Genomic DNA, 16,811 nt, shown 5'->3' on the forward strand with positions numbered 1-16,811 from the left:
ATTCCATGATCTCATTCTATTCTTTGAGATCTATGATCATCATCATGATCTTAACCCTAGCCAAATAAATTCCTTGAAACCCTAATCCTTTTATGAACTTTCTGGAAACCTTTTGTAACCTTCCATGTGAGGGAAACCTCATGGGTAATGTTTCTATTAACCTAAACTAGATTTCCTATGATTTCTTGTTATTTTCTTGATAACAATCATTCCCTCTCTTTCCATGATCATAACCTTTTCATGAGCCATATGTTATGATGAAACCCTAACCCCTTTATTATTGACCTATTGAGATTGATTTTTCGGACTATGATCTCCCCCATGTCTTCATTTGGGTTAGGTTGTACTTGGTCTTCAACCCCATGAGCAAAGCACCCTTGTATAGCAATATACATGGAGGCGGTTGCTAGTGGCGGTCGATTGAACCAAGCGACCACCTGGAGCGACCGCCCGGTTCAGTTTTCGGGGTTTTGCCCTATTTTGCTCCCTGTTCGTTATAAATAGCATCCCTCGCCCTATTAACGCATTATTATGTTCGGGATTGCTATTTTGGGCGATTAGGCGGCTGTGGAAACGTACGGGATTCAGGTCTAAAGTGCTGTTAATGATATGAAACCTTTTCTCTTCTATTCTTGGTGATTCTGATTAAGGTAATGAATCTCCATCTGCAATTCTCTTCTTTTTAACCTCTGATTGATATGAACCCATCCCCTTTTTGTTAGTGATTACCCATTTGATTTGTTGTACTCCCTTTCCAATGTTCTTGATGAGATCCTGTCCAGAAACAAATCCCTGCATTTGTTAATGGATGGATCTAGTCAAGGGGAAAGTTTCTGGGTAATCCATTTGTGATAATTGTTAGGTTTCTTTTCACCTAGTGTCTCTTGGAGTGTTAGATTCAAGACTTAGGCCATGATCACTCGAAATCCGGATTGAAAATGGATGATCAGAAACCTGAGTTTTGGATCTAAAACTCTCTGTTTTGGGGCGGTCACTAGTGGTGGTCGCTCAACCTAAGCGACCGGCCGGTTTCCAGTGTCTGTGTAAGTTTGATTTTGGATTTGTTTTGACTCTTGACTCTTTTATATTCTTGTAACCATGGAAGGAAATTTCGGCGAAATTCGCCAGTTTCGCCCCATGGCGAAACGAAACCAGGGGCGAAACCGATATTTACCAGATATCGCTGAGAAATCGGCAATATCTGGCGATTTTTCGCGATATTTCGCGATATTTCAAAATTTTATTATTTTATTATTTGTGATTTTATGTTATTTCTTGCACTTTTTAGGCGATTTCTCTCGCGATTCTATCACAATCTTACCAATTCTATCCCAATGATTCAAGACTCAAAATTTAATGTGCTAAATGTAAATAGGAGGACAATATACATAGAATAATTTATAAATAGGAAGACATTTTATAGCAAAATCTTCAAGATTAATGATCAATCTTACCAACTATATTCAAGTAATCTAGTCCTCAAAAGTCAACATGCCAAATGTGGTTAGGGAAGAGTATATACATGAAATAATTTATGGAAACAATTTAAATTATGAAGGGATTTTGTAATATAATCATCGGTTAATCATTCCAACTATATCCGAATGATTTAGGCCTTAGAAGGTAACACGTTAAATGTGGTTAGGCAGGAGATTTAAATGGAAATATTTATAGAAAATAATTTAAATTTACCACGTATTTGCATCAAATTAGGATAGGCATCAAATTTGGGTTCAAAATGACCAAAAATACCCCTAAAACTCGTGGGCAAAAATTATCGAAAGTCAACATGCCAAATGTGATTAGGGAAGAATGTATACATGAAATAATTTATGGAAACAATTTAAATTATTAATGAATCTTGTAATAGAATCTTTAGAGTGAATGGATAATCATTCCAATTATGTCTGAATGATGTAGGCCTCAGAAGGTAACATATTAAATGTGGCTAGGTAAGAGAATTAAAATAGAATAATTTTTAGGAAATAATTCAAATTTACCACATATTTGCATTAGATTAGGATAGACATCAAATTTACCAAAATTATTAAATAAAAATATCCAAAAAATAAGGAGGCGAAATTTTATATATGGGGGGCGAAATATCGCCGAGATCTCGGCGATATTTCGCCAGTTCGCCCGGTTCGCCGGGTAGCGAACCGGGCGAACTTTCCGAACTTTCGTTCCCTGCTTGTAACCCTCTATATAGGTTTCTCTATTTCAAGTAGAAGTCTTATAATAGTTTCTGGAATTCAAGTTAGAGGAGTTTTACATAATTACAGGTAAGGACATGCATTCTTATTTATATGCAATTACATATACATGATGATTCTGTTGTTCTATTTACTATTCTTTGATCATGTAACTTGCTGTAATTGTATAAAGCATGTGAATCTTATTGTACACTTGCTGTTTGTGGTATTCCTTGATGTACTTCATCTTTCATGATATTGCACAACTGTTCATGGTATGATAAAGAGTGATTGTAGTGTAGTTGTGATGGAAGGGGTATTCCATTGGGATATCTTGGCTTGGGATATCAAAAGGCTGTGGAATGGGACACATGCCTGCTGATGTCTCCAGCACTATCATGATTACTTGATGACATACTTAGGGAGTCTAGAATTGCATGGCTAGGTACCCCACATGCTATTACCCTTTCGGCAGGGGAATTGAAGCCGGGTGACCCGTGACAATGGTGACGTGACTATGTTTCATCCAACAGCGGTAACCAGTCCGTGCGGAGACTCAGTGGTCCACTGTTGGTCATGTAATGGTAGGGTTGCATATGTTAGGGTTGGGCTCATGGACGTCCAAGGAATGGACTGGCTGTCGTGAGGAGTCATGAGAGCATCCGCCCCAATAATATGTGGATGACCATAGGGTTAAGGAGTGGAGTCCAATAGAGGTATCCAGTCCGTGAGGATTCTCACTCCTAGGTTGCGAAGGATACTTGGGCGAGTTGGTTGGTGCCATAGGGGAAGTATCTGGACTTCATATAGTATGTTACCATTATGACTTGCATTGGATTAGAAACCCCGACATGCGCCAGTACTCATTGCCAATGGTTGTGGTGAGAGAGTGTTGACTTAACCCCCCAGCCAAGGTTTGAGAGCCGGTGTGGACTTGCCCCTTTGCCCGGGATCCCTACGAGAGGTAACCGGTCCTTGCCGGATCGGAGTGATGAGACTTACCCAAAGGAGGGCTGGTGTATATCTTAAAGCATGTCAGCTATTAGAGACTTGCATAGTTAGATCTTAGTAGCATTCATATTTCTGCATATCATCCATATCATTTCATATGTGCATTCGTGGATTGTATTGACATATATATGAGAATTGCTTGTTCCTTACTGAGTTCGTTGGAACTCATTCCTTTCATTGTATGTATTATATAAACTATACAGATGGTTGCACAACGTCAGAAGTTGGAGATGATTCGTATGAAAGAGCCTTCTCGTTTGAAGCTGATGTGGCACAGACAGTGATACATGAACTTGCAGAGCATGAAGCCTCCTGAAGATGAAGATTATTTAGTTATTCTTTTTGCTTCCGCTGAACTCGATATTACATTTGATTCTTGATTCTTTCCTTTGATTATTTCTTGGATATTTATTGGAGTATTTGGACTCCTGTAACCTTTTTATTAATTATTGCACTATTCTTGCTCTTGATTATCTGTATTTATATTTATTATTGTTGATAGACTAAAACCATGGATCCTGTGACGGTTCGCACCTACGGGTTGTCGGGCGGTTAACCGGGCCCGGCGGGCGGGGTGTGACATCATGTGCCTCCACTTGTTCTCCAATTTCACCGTCTTGATAACCACTTGATAAGGGATCCTCAACGAAAAAGGGGTCCTCATGACCTGTAGAACAGTCTAAAGAAACAACAAAATAAAGGAATCAGTTCATAGAACTCAGTGAGATAACACAATCACATCATATCTTCATACAATTTCCATGTCAACATTCATAAGACAGACATGTATTTAATAATATAAATAAACAAATGCAAAGTGATGATATGAGGTTCCTAACTCTATAATGTAGTCTCTAAAGTAGACACGCATTAAGTCATACACCAGTCTTCTTTGGGCAGTCTCATCACTCTTCCCTCACGGCACTCAAGCACGTCTGTTGGGTTCTCCGCGGCTGTTGGGTAAAGTCTCATCGAGCCACGGTTGGGGATTAAGTCACCACTCTCTCACATCACCATTGGTATAAGATCTGGCACGTGTCAGGGACAAACCTAAGCCCAATGCAAGGTCATACAGTCTCGTACTACAATGGTCCGGATATCTCCCCTCACGCCTAGTGCTCTGTTGGTTCAATACCTTCCCACCTATGAATGTAATCCTCAATGGGAGGCATCTGTTGGATTACATCCCTTAACCCAGTGGTCATCCACATATAATAGACAGGATGATCTACATGTCCTCTCACGGGTCGTTTCACCGGTCTTGAGTGCCCATGAGCCCTTATCTGTTATATGCAACCCTACCTCTCTATGATGATAGTGGGCCTGCTCGATATAGGACCCAGCCACTACCATCACAGGTTAACCGGCTTCAATACCGCTACCGGAAGAGTAGTAGTACTCAAGAGGTCACCTAGCCCAACACTTCTAGACATGCCCTAAATATGTCAACCAGTAATTAGGGAAAACGCCAAGGGCACCATAGGAATGCATCCCATACCGCCTCCTCTGGTATCCTATGGCAGAAATGCCAAAAGGGCATTCCCCATTCCCCAACCACAACTAAGCAATCACATAACTAGGGCGATGGGTGAACCCACAACCCAAGTAGATAATACAAGGTAGAAGAAATAATAATATTTCTCTTCTCCCTTCACATACATTCACATTCCATATCATAACAACATTAATAGATTTCAAAGCAAGGAGCAACATCATAAGTAATATTGATAAACATAAATTATGGCAATTCATATTTAACAAAAGATATAAAATAACAACAATCAATTAAATATAATGGGTTGGTTATTCCTCACCTTTTACTTTGATATTTTCTCCACAGATCAATACTCTCTTTCCACAAGGAAATAACCTTTGGGTAATTTACCCTAATCATGCAAAAGGATTAACAAAAATAAAAATAAGAGTTAATTTGGGTTCAGAAAAATCTAAAAATATTCCCGTAACAACCCCAATAGAACTCTAGGTTCTAGCTCACCCTTTTAACCTAAATCGGCTAAAAGTTATAATTTTGTCTTTAATTGAAGTCGAAATGAAACGAAATTGTGGGGAAAATTAATCGGCAATAAAGAGATCACAAGGGTGTCCTCAATTTGATTCAATTTGACCTAAATCGAAATGCCCCAAATTGGCTCTCATAAATCACCCGTGGGTAACCTAGAGAGTCAAATGAATCACCCTTATCATGGGATTGCACCAATAACTCATATACTAGAAAGGGACATTAAAATAAAAATTGAGAAGCAAGCAATCAACCTAACATGCTTCCCTTTCAAGATTCCTCAAAAGGAAAGGAGAGGAAATACTCACAAAATTGTGAGTAAGAGAATGATTAAAGAAAACTAACATTTCTTGAAGTTTTTGTGAAGATTCGAATCACAGAATGCCTCCGGAAGAATGGAAATCGCCCCCTCTTTCGTTTCTCCTCTTCCCGCAGCCTCAAAGTCGTTCTTGTAAAATAAAATGTGGCTACGGATGACTTAAAACATAAAATAGGGTTTAAAAATCTGAAATTCCGTTTTTGCCCCTAAATAGAAAATAGGGTGGGGGGTTGGTTCACCCAACCGGCCCAACTTTCCGTCCATGGTTGGACCCCCAAACGGACTCAAAATTCAGTGATTTTTAGCTCATTGGAAAGGTCTTTTGACGATCTTCGATTTGATACCTTATTTGTCTCAATTGGATTATCCATCGCCGATCTACAAACATGCCAAAACCGCCTTTTAACACCATCGTGATGAATCTTCTCTCTTCTTTTAAACTCCATGGGAGTTATCAAATCATCACTAGGTTCATCCACGATCATTTGGTCCTCCTCCGAACCTTCGGGCTCAACTCGAATGGTCCACAGTTGTTGCCGACTCGAGGCCCGGGTTCGCGGTCCTGAAACCATAGGTTAACGGGTTAGAAATCCGGGGGATTTCACATGGCTCTCAAGAATGCACCCTCCGCCTGGCCTTACATACCCAGAAGCTCTATTAAGAAGTTGAATGCCAAGCCTTCATTGAATGAGGGAGAAACGCGCTATTATGAACTTTTTGCTAAGGGAAGGCGGGTCCCGATTTATGGTCGAGAGTTGGACTTTGAAGCTTCCTTGTTGTTCTGGGAAGTCATGATTGGTGAGCCCCCTTGGCCTTCTATTTTCTCCCCGACTTTATTAGGAAATCAATGCATTTTGTCTTTCCTTGAACTGAAAATTGTTTCATTTTTTGCAGTTCCCAACATGTCCCTGAATAGAGAATCTCTTCTTCAACGCTACATGGAAGCACAAACTGCGGCCAAGATGTTATGTGAGAAAACCAAAGCAATTGAGGCAGGACCATCTACCCCACCCACAGGACTCCCTAGCCCTATTGCCAAGATCCCTCTGGACTCTGAGCTAAAAACTCTTAAAGAGATTGCCCAGGAAGCGAGAGAAGAAGCAGACATGTCTACAACTGAAGAGGATAGGACTCCTATCGGTCCTTCTCGTGAAATCAGCCCTAAGGAGATTCCTCCAAGTGGTGATGTGGTCAGAGGATAGGCGTAAACATCTTACTTCCCCTCCCCTCACCATAGGAAAGGGAAAAAAAATGCTTAAAGCCAGTGAGTCAGGGAAGAGTCCTAAAGGTATTCCTCTGATGGTTCTCGGGCAATCTCTTCCTGGGATCACCATTGGGACAAAGAACCCAAAGGAGTCTTCCTCCCAAACTCCTAGGGCAGGCCCAGCATCTAGGACCCGGACTCACAAGGTTTCAAAAACCCCTGTAAAGTTTCATTCGTTGGAGTTTCTTCTCCAACAGCAGCAAAGACAACAATAGCAGCAGCAACACCATCAACAGCAGCAAAAAACACCACCACCACCACCAGCAAGAACACCAACAAAAAAAGTAGCAGCAGCAGCAGCAAGAGTTCCTAGGGCTGCCAAGGCTGCAACGTCTCCTTCAACTACCACAGTTGGGGGAGATAGCGCTCCTATCAATCCAGCAACATCCCCTCCATCTCATTGGATTCCCCAATGGAAACATTCTACAAGGGGCAGTCTTTTTGGGGAATCCTCAAAGACTAAAGAGTGGATGGAGCATTGTGTGCCGTAAGATGATAAGCAACTGTGACCAATTTACCCTGTTCACCTTGTCTTCTCTAGTTGCTCAGTAAGTGCCTTAGAACCTTCTTTTTATGTAGTTTGGGCATTTTTCATCATTTATCCATCAAAAGCTAATTACTGATGTTCCTTAGGAACATGTATCATTCCGTCAGCCTGACTGAAGGTCTAATAAGGAGCAGATACTTAGCCTCTGAAGTTTCAAGTCTTACTAGGAGCCTGAAGGAACGCCAAGACCAAGATAAGGTTCTAGTGGCAGAGCGTGACAGGGCCATTGTAAAGGTGGATAGGCTTAAGGAAAAGGTGAATTCTTTGGAGGTGAGAGATGAAAAGCTCAGCAAGAACTGCACCCACTATAAGGATCGTAGAGATGAGGCTGTGAGAGAAAGAGAAGTAACTAGGAAGGCTAGAGAGGATCTTCTTCAAGAAAAATTGGAAGTAGACACTAAAAAATTTAGGCTATACATCCAAGTGAAAGAGTTGGAGAGCTCCTTGGCCACACTTCAACAAGAGAAGAAAGCTCAAGCAGCTTCATGCTTAAAAATGGATCATGAGAAGCAGGCCTTACAGAATGAGCTAGATCACATGCATGAGAAAGTGCAAAAGCTTGTGGCTATTGGGAAGAGGCAGTGGTCGAGTTCAGGAGATCCGATGAGTTCCAAAGTGCTCGTGTTTCTATTTGGAAGTGCGAGAATTTTTGGATTAATATTAACATATGCATATGCATATTCATGAACTTGGGCTATGTAGGGTCAAAATTCACGTGATGGTATGAGTATAGTAGAATTTATAAAGACGGAGAATTCTCTATCCTAAAGCAGCGGTTCGGGTTGCCACCAGAATAAAATCTGACCATCATCCCTGTCACATCCACCCAGCCGGTATCCTATCTGGCATACCCGGGATGTGATCCACAGCCCGAAGATCCAGATCGAGCGGCCATGCCTCCCACATACACGATAACATAATCATGAACAATATAATCAATGTATAAAACAAGCAATACATAGATCAATTGAATAAGAGAAGATAGTAAATCAGAGTGCAGAAATATTAAATGTCAACTTCATATAGAGGTAATCTCAAAGAGAAGAAGTGATCAGAAGTCACTCCTCCAGCAATAGCGGAAATGTACTTAATAAAGTTAAATTACAATCTGTGCCAAGAAGAAATCCATAATAATTAGAGTGGAGATATCCAAATGATTACAGTTATCCAGGGAAATGGGGCCTACACATAGGTTTCTTCTATCCTAATGATTTCTTCTTCAAAAGTGTGGATGAAGTAAACCCAACGTGGCCGCTCCCTCACTAATGTGAGGCTAACCCTGGTACGCACTATAATCCTCCTCGATATAGCAATCCTGACTCTCTGCGTAGCCATCATCCGAAGGATAGTATGCGGGATCATAGCTCGGGTCATAGGACGTGCCATCGAGGTCTTACGTACCTGCAGTATAATCTAACAAATTGCACAAAAGGAATGAGTTCAAAAGAACTCAGCAAGGCAAGTCGTTTCATAATACACAGTTCATTCGATACAAGTCACAATATGATGCAATATGATATGAGACAATGATGAAATATGATTCTAATCTTAAGTATGCTAATCTCTAAGGTAGACATGCTTTAAGCCATAGCACCATACTTCTTTGGGTCGTCAGTCACTCTCCCTCAATCATAAGATATCTTGGGTCTGCCGTGATAACTGGGTAAGGTCCTCATCAAGCCATGGTTGGGGATTTAGTCACCACTCTCTCACATCACCATTGGTATAAGTATTGGCGCATGTCGCGGCGAAGCCTAGCCCAATGCAAGTCATCTACTTAGTCGTATCATGTCAGATCCGGATACTTTCCCTATGGCACCGACCAACTCGGTTCCATATCCTTCACACTAGAGTCAGCGTATCTTATGGCACCGACCAACTCGGACTACGGACTCATCAACCCTATTGGTCATCCAAAAATGGTAAACGGGAAGCTCTCACGTCCTCTCAGGGGTTGGTTACCGGTCTTGAGCACCCGTGAGCCCAGGTCTATCCATTTGCAACCCTACCAACAAATGGCCCCTTTCGGGTATCCGCAGTATAGTTCAAGTCCTCTCACAGAGTGGATACCGGTCTTGAGCGCCCTTCAACCATACTCTACCACGGGTCGTTTGGTCTCAATACCCTTCCGATTCGGGTCTGATACGACAAGGGAAAATATCCTAACCATACACCTAGACAATCCTATACATGTTATCCAATAACCCGGGAAAGCGTCGATGGACACCTTCGGGGAATATCCCATACTACTCCCTCCGATGTCCAAGGACAGAAGTGTCAGAAGGACACTTCCCAATCCCAAGTCATACGTAGTCAATCACAAACTCAATCTCATCATATTATACTAAATCAATGATTCATCATATAAACAATACATATCATAACATGATTGATCATATACAAAATCATAAAGTAAAATTGAACATGATATTCTAAATGATATATACATTCTATTACTGATAACAAAACATATAACAGTCATGTATAGTAAATGAATACTCATATGAACATAACCATTAAGTTCCCATAATGTGAGCATGTTGGTATAATTAACATACTTGAGTTAACGACTGTCCTTACCTTAATCAAGTTGTAAATAGTTTTAATGATCACCAAGTATGGTCCCAAAATCAGTGTTGATACCCTAGATAGTCATACAAGTAATGTCAGAGAAGAAAGCAATTGAATCGGGGTTCAAACGGATCAATTCGGCTGCGTACAGGGCCTTAACAACTCTTGGTTGACTGTCAGTCGACCAAGAAGTCGACCAAGACTTGTTAACTTCAGGACAGCAATGGAAACTTGATCCGAAACTGCCCTTCCGGTGCTCCGATCATCATGAAATTTGGAGGGCATGTTTATAATAGTAAGAGGATACTACACACTAATTTTCATGATGATCCAACGGTTCAATTAAAAATGCCCAAATTGAAGTTTTAGGTTCTATATGATACTTAACAAGGAATAAATTGGAATCGATAGAAATTGTAAAGGATGATAGGAATCAATCAAATGAGTGTTAAGAATCAAGCTAAAATCTTAATTTCATTATAGTCTAAGCTTATCATGCATCTACATATCAGATTTGAATCAAAATAGGTTAGATTGAATAGAATCAAAGTGATGGAGTGCAATTAATCTCATTTGAATCATAACATAGCATGAGTGGGGGAGGATTAAGGAATTGAAAGGGGGAAACTCATGGTTAAGTGTTTGCAAGGTTGCAGCACTTCAGCCATGGTTTCAAGATCATTAATTGATAGAAAAATAAATAGATTAGAAGAGGAATAGAAGGAATCATACCTTGAGTTGATGATTAATGTATACAATAATGATTGGAGTCAAAGATCTTCCCAAACATCAAGGAATAGCCCAAGAGAGTGTCCAACCTCGAGCTCTGGAGTGCCAATGATTAGTTTAGGTCCTCATTCACGAGTTTCAAAAAGTTAGGGGCAAAATGGGAAGAGATTTAGTGTAATTTCGAATTCCATTACTCTTGGTCGACTGGCTGGTCAACTGTCAGTCGACCAAGCAGTCAACCAAGCCATGACAGCAACTTCAGGAGTGGATTCGGGAGGCTATACAAGGTCAAATCGAGCGGGGTTTTCTCCTACAAGTCAATCAACAAGTCTAGTTTCAGAAAATACCTTCGGATTGATCACGGGGTTCCAGGAAGTGCTTCAACTAATTCAATCTTCATCGATGCGCAGATTTTCACCCAATACTGACAATGTGCTCAAGTAAGGGGCATCATTGTCAATATCCATAGGCTCAACATCAAGCATCTAATCATCCACTAAGAGGGCCCACAGGTCTCTTCTACCGCCACTTCGGGTCTTCGGACCTGCAATAGTATAAAATCCGGGCCGGGTCAGGGTTAGGATAAGGCCGGATTTTACAATCCCCCAATCATTGATATGAGCCTACAGAAGAAAGTTTTAAGGAGAAAGCCATTCCAACTCAAGGCTATGTGGATGACACAGAGTAACTTTCAACAAGTCATCAAAGACGGATAGGAAGCAAATAGAGAGTTACCTGAGGCAATTTCAAAGCTTCAAAACATCTGGTAAGATGGAACACATGCTATTTTGGGAACATTAACTTTGCAAAGAAAAGGCTGCATACTCATTTAGGTGATATACAATGTCATTTAGTGACATGGCCTTATAACCCCTTCTTAAAAGAATTAGAGGAGTTGAGGCTCGAACCTGAGAAAGTTCTAGACAGAGAAGAGATATTTTGCACACAAAAATCAAGGAAGATGTGGATGCTACATGAGATAAGAATATAAAATACTTCCACACATCTATAGTTATCCGCAAAAGAAGAAATGAAGTTGAGGAGCTGAAGCAGAAGATGGACAATGGATAAAGAATTTTGATGAACTCAAAATACATGTGATAAATTTCTTCAAAGGCCTATTTGTTGAAGAACCAAGAAAGGTCTAGGTATTGCACCCAAACCATCACTATCCATAATTAAATGCTGACTAGATTTCAATCCAAACCCTAGACAGCCCCCATGCCGCCTTCTACCAAAATCATGGGAGATGGTGGGACCAACGGTTGTGAAGATGATATAGGATGCTTTTAATGAAAACCTGAATATGAAGCTTAATGAAACTTTCTTGACCCTGATTCTAAAGGTGGAGAAGCTAGACAGGATAATGTAGTTCAAACCAATTTCCCTCTGCAATTTCAATTTCAAATCCTGACCAAGGTAATCACAAATAAATTGAAGGAGTTCATGCCTTATTTGATCTCTCCAAACCAGGTTAGTTTTGTGCAGGCAGACCCATACAGGAGAACGTCATTATAGCCCATGAATTATTCCACACTATGAGAAGGAAGGCAAACAAGCAGCATGCTGTGGCTATAAAGATTGATCTTGAAAAAGCCTACGATAAAATTCATTGGAGTTCTATAGAAGAGACTCTCATTGCAGCAAGAATTCCTAAAAAATTGGTAGAGGTAATTATGTTATGTATTGCCACCTCTAGTATGAATGTTCTATGGAATGGATAAGTCACTGAGTCTTTCAAACCCTCTAGAGGAATTTGCCAAGGAGATCCCCTTTCCTCTTATATCTTTGTTCTTTGTATGGAGCGATCGTTGGATATAGTAGCTTGTAATAAGTGGAAACCACTAAAAATGGGGAAGTGAAGACCATAAGTGTCCCATCTGAATGTTTGTAGATGACGTGGTGTTATTTTTAAAAGCAACCCTGGACTAGTTGCAGGTGGTGAAGATTGTCTACATAATTTTAGTGGAGCCTCTACAACAAAATAAGTGGAGTTAAAACAAGGATATTCTTCTCAAAGAGCGTAACTAGGAGTTTGGCATTAGAAATGGCTCATGCAAATGGGTATATAGAAACGGAGGACATTGGCTGTTACTTGGGGGTGTCCAATCTAGAATGGGAAAATTAAAAGGAACTATAGCCATATATTATCCAAGTTGCATAACTGTTTGACAAGTTGGAAGGTAAACTCTTTATCTATGGTAGGGTGAATCACTCTTGCAAAGTCAATAATTATGTCCATACCCACCTATTCAATGAAATAGGACCCATACAAAAAGGGATTTTACAGGACGTTGATAAAGAAGCAAGAAGATTTGTTTGGGGAGATACCAATGATCAATGAAAATCCCACCTGATCAATTGGGATAGAGTGTGTTAGCCAAAAATAGGAGGACTAGGGTTTTGGTGTAATAACCCCCATATTCCTAACTCGAAACCGGAATTTCAGGGCCAAGTATCAGAGTCTCTAGTCGGAAGAAGTTGTGGGCCATTCAAATTTAAGCTCTTGTTTTTGCCTTAAAGCCCATGGATTTGGATGAAGTTGGTGAAGAACTTGTCATACTTGGAACTGGAAGAAGATCCAGCCAGAACCTGAATGATTTGGGTAGGTGGATATCCAGTATGAGAAAATCAAGTTTTGATGTTACCTATGAGCAAGGTAAGAGCCCTCTACATGATGCTTAAGGTTGTAGCTGTGCTAGGGGTCAACCAGAAGAATAAAATGCCCGAGTACTAAAAAATAACAGGGGGCAATTGCTTAAGATGGTTGATTGGCTAAGCAACCACCGCCCTTGTCAGTTGATTGGAAAATTTGGCAAAAATGTCTGTTTTGCCCTCTGACACCCAATTCAAGGTCCCTAAAACCTAATTTCACATTATTTTAATGTTCTAGACTACTAGGGATGACTGCAATGTCAGGAAGCACATGGAGAAGAAGAAAACATAGATTTGCAAGAGAATTTCACGAGTTTTGGTTGACCATTGAACTCTAGAGAAGGTTAGTTGTTGTATTATTTTTAATATAATAAAATAATAAACGTTTCATTTAAAATTGGATTTATAAGTGCTGAAACTTTCCTTGGTTTATTTTAGGAAAGTGTGTTATATAGTCCCACATTGGAAACCGAGATGTCGGAATCCAAGTTAATTAATAGGTACTGCCTATTAAATTTGATTTAATATCAAAAGACATGCCAATGTGTGTGCAGTGTACGAGCGAGGACGGTGTACCGTCCGAGCGCGCTCGCGCACTGCGCGCGGCGTGGGCAGTGGGCTGTTTAGGTATTTTTGGCGCACGCACTTAGCACTTAGCACGCTTCGAGCGAGATCAGATCTGAACCGTCTATTTTGATCTAGGGCGATGGAAGTAGATCCATAAATGTCATCTTGATGGTTCAATCTGGACCGTTAGATCGTGCGGCCGAACGATCCAACGGCTCAGATCTGAACGTTGGCATTTGTATCCCTACAGAGAGGTGCACCCATACGAACAGAGTCATGAACTGTTCAGTAGAGGCACCTCAATGCTTATATATACGTCTAGCTTCACAATAGCAGAAGAAGTGAGAAAAACCCGAAGTCTTCTCTGTTCTTAAGTTTTGCGAGTGCTCAGCAAAACTCAAGAGATTCAACTCGAAGTTGGGCTTCTTTGTATCCTGGGAGACGGTTCGCAATACCTCATAGCACTTTGGTGTGAGGGCGAATTACGTCTTAAGGAAAGCGACGTTGTAACACGCCTAGAAGTTCCAGCTCAAATACAGTGATCTTTTTCCATTTCGTTAACATTAGTTAGAATACTCTCTTATTCTATTAATTTCTTCTTATATAGAGTAGTTTTTTTTCTTTCGAATCTTTTTCTTTTCGATCAGATCGCCAGAAGAATAGATCTTATATTTATGTTAATGGTGGCTACTCCCATAAGGAGATTTCTATTTCTGGATTTGTGTTAAGTTTTGTTTTTCATTTTCTCATTGTTGAAGAGGCGTCTATAGTGCTCTAAGAACGTGTTAGATTTGAGATCATCCCAAAATCTATCAAATATTGATTATCAAAAGTCATAATTTCGAACTTGGAAAACTGCTAGAAAAGCTGGCAGTCACTAGAACTGATCGCTTGGGTTTCATAAATTGTTTTGAGGTTGTTTCTACTCAGTTTGAATCCTAAACTCTATTGTGGCTTAATGATCATAATTTAGGGGTTTTATGGGATCTACTGGAATTGTTGATTGTAAGGATTTGTTTATCCCTATTTTTCCTCTAAGTCAGGTAAGGAAACAACTATCATAGCTAGACTGTTTGGTATGAAGATTTGTTCATTATTCTAAGCATGTCAATGATTCTATAACTTGCTGTAATTGTTGTTATGTCTGCATACTTGTTAATCATGAATCATGAATGATGCTCATTATGCTTTACTTCTTTTTATGTTTTGGATTGCTGTTTGGTGTGACTATGACTTCAGGAATACCTGGCTCGGTATTCTTAGCTTAGGACATCAAGACTGTGGTATGGGACACTGTCTCTGGTGCCCCTTTGCATTTTTTTATAGATGTTGTCCTTCATGACTAGATGTCTAGATGCATGGATAGGTTACCCTTATATGCTACTACAGTTTCGGTAGGGGTATTGAAGCTGAGTGTGTGATGGCAGTGGCTAGGTTCTATGGGCATCCAAAAGACGGGTTAGGTGTCATGAGGAGACACATGCCCATTATTATCATACAATGGTAGGGTTGCATATGTTACGGTTGGGCTCTTGGGCGTCCAAAAGACGACTTGGTGTCATTAGGAGACATGATAGGCTTCTGCCCCAACAATATGTAGATGACCATAGGGTTAAGGGATGTTATCCAAAAGACTGCTTGGGTATTGTGAGGATTAGCATTCCTAGATGGAGAAGGATACTGGTACAAAAGGGCACTAGGCATGAGGAAAGGTATATGGAGCACATGTAGTGTGTTACCTTATGACCTTGCATTGGATTTAGAATCCTTGACATGTGCCAGTACTCAGGCCAGTGGTTGTGGTAAGAGAGTGTGGACCTATACCCTAGCCATGGTTGATGATGTGGACTGTGCCCCTTACCCAAGATTCCAAAAGATAGCTTGGGTGTTGTGAGGAATCAAAGTGATGAGACCTACCTAGAGGAAAGTTGGTGTATATCCTAAAGCATGTCTGGCTAGATAGAGACTTGTATAGTTAAAATTCCTAGATGCATTTATAACAACATTTCATTTATTCATTTCTTTAATCCTATGTGATTGAGGAATATGTATGTGATTGTTGCTTTATTGAGTTCGTTAGAACTCATTCCTTGTGATTTATTATTTTCTTTCTTAGACGGTTATGCAGGAACAGAAGAAGTCCTGTATCCATCGTAGAACCCCACTGAAGAGATACTAGAGATGCCAGTGGGAATTGGTTACGTTGAGCACGAAGCTTCCTGTAGATGCATGGAGTGCTCTTACGACAACCATTGACGGGAATAGAGCTCTATTTGTTTGCCATTGGGATAAAGGAATGAAAGAGTGTATTATGACTCCTTTCATAGAGAAATTTGAAGAGGAATACCTCCAAATGCTGAAAGATAATTGTAAATCATAATGAGACATTTTTTATTTAGCTTCCGCTTATACATTCTTATTTGATTCGTTCAGTATTCATTCTTGGAATTTTGGAAAATTTATACTATTAGTAATTATTGAATTGTCTTTTCTTGCTCATGATAATGGAATTGTGTGCCATATTTATAACTGATAGTGTAACAGAGATCTTGTGATCACACCCACAGATTGTCCGAGCGAATCTGATACTATCGGGTGGGGTATGACATTAGGAGCTCTCCAAAAGTGAGATTCCTTCCTTGTGAAAATTGTGTGGGGACATTTGAATCAAGATATGGGCAACTATTCTTAAAGAAAAATTTGGAAGTGCAAGAAGAATAGATAATCTCAAGAGACTTTCCTTTGTGGAGAGCCACAAGCAAGTTAGCTTCGCTAGTCTTGGCTAAGTGTAGAATGTCATTGGGTGACAGACAATTGGTTGCATTATGGGAAGATTGTCACACCCCACCTAACGGTATTAGATTGGCCCCGACAACCCGTGGGTGTGATCCACAGCCACAATATCAGGTTGCGCTAGCAGTAATAAATAAAGCACA

The sequence above is a fragment of the Hakea prostrata genome, chromosome 2, assembly GCF_041222555.1.
Source record: "Hakea prostrata isolate BN-2017 chromosome 2, UWA_Hpros_2, whole genome shotgun sequence".
NCBI lineage: Eukaryota > Viridiplantae > Streptophyta > Magnoliopsida > Proteales > Proteaceae > Hakea > Hakea prostrata.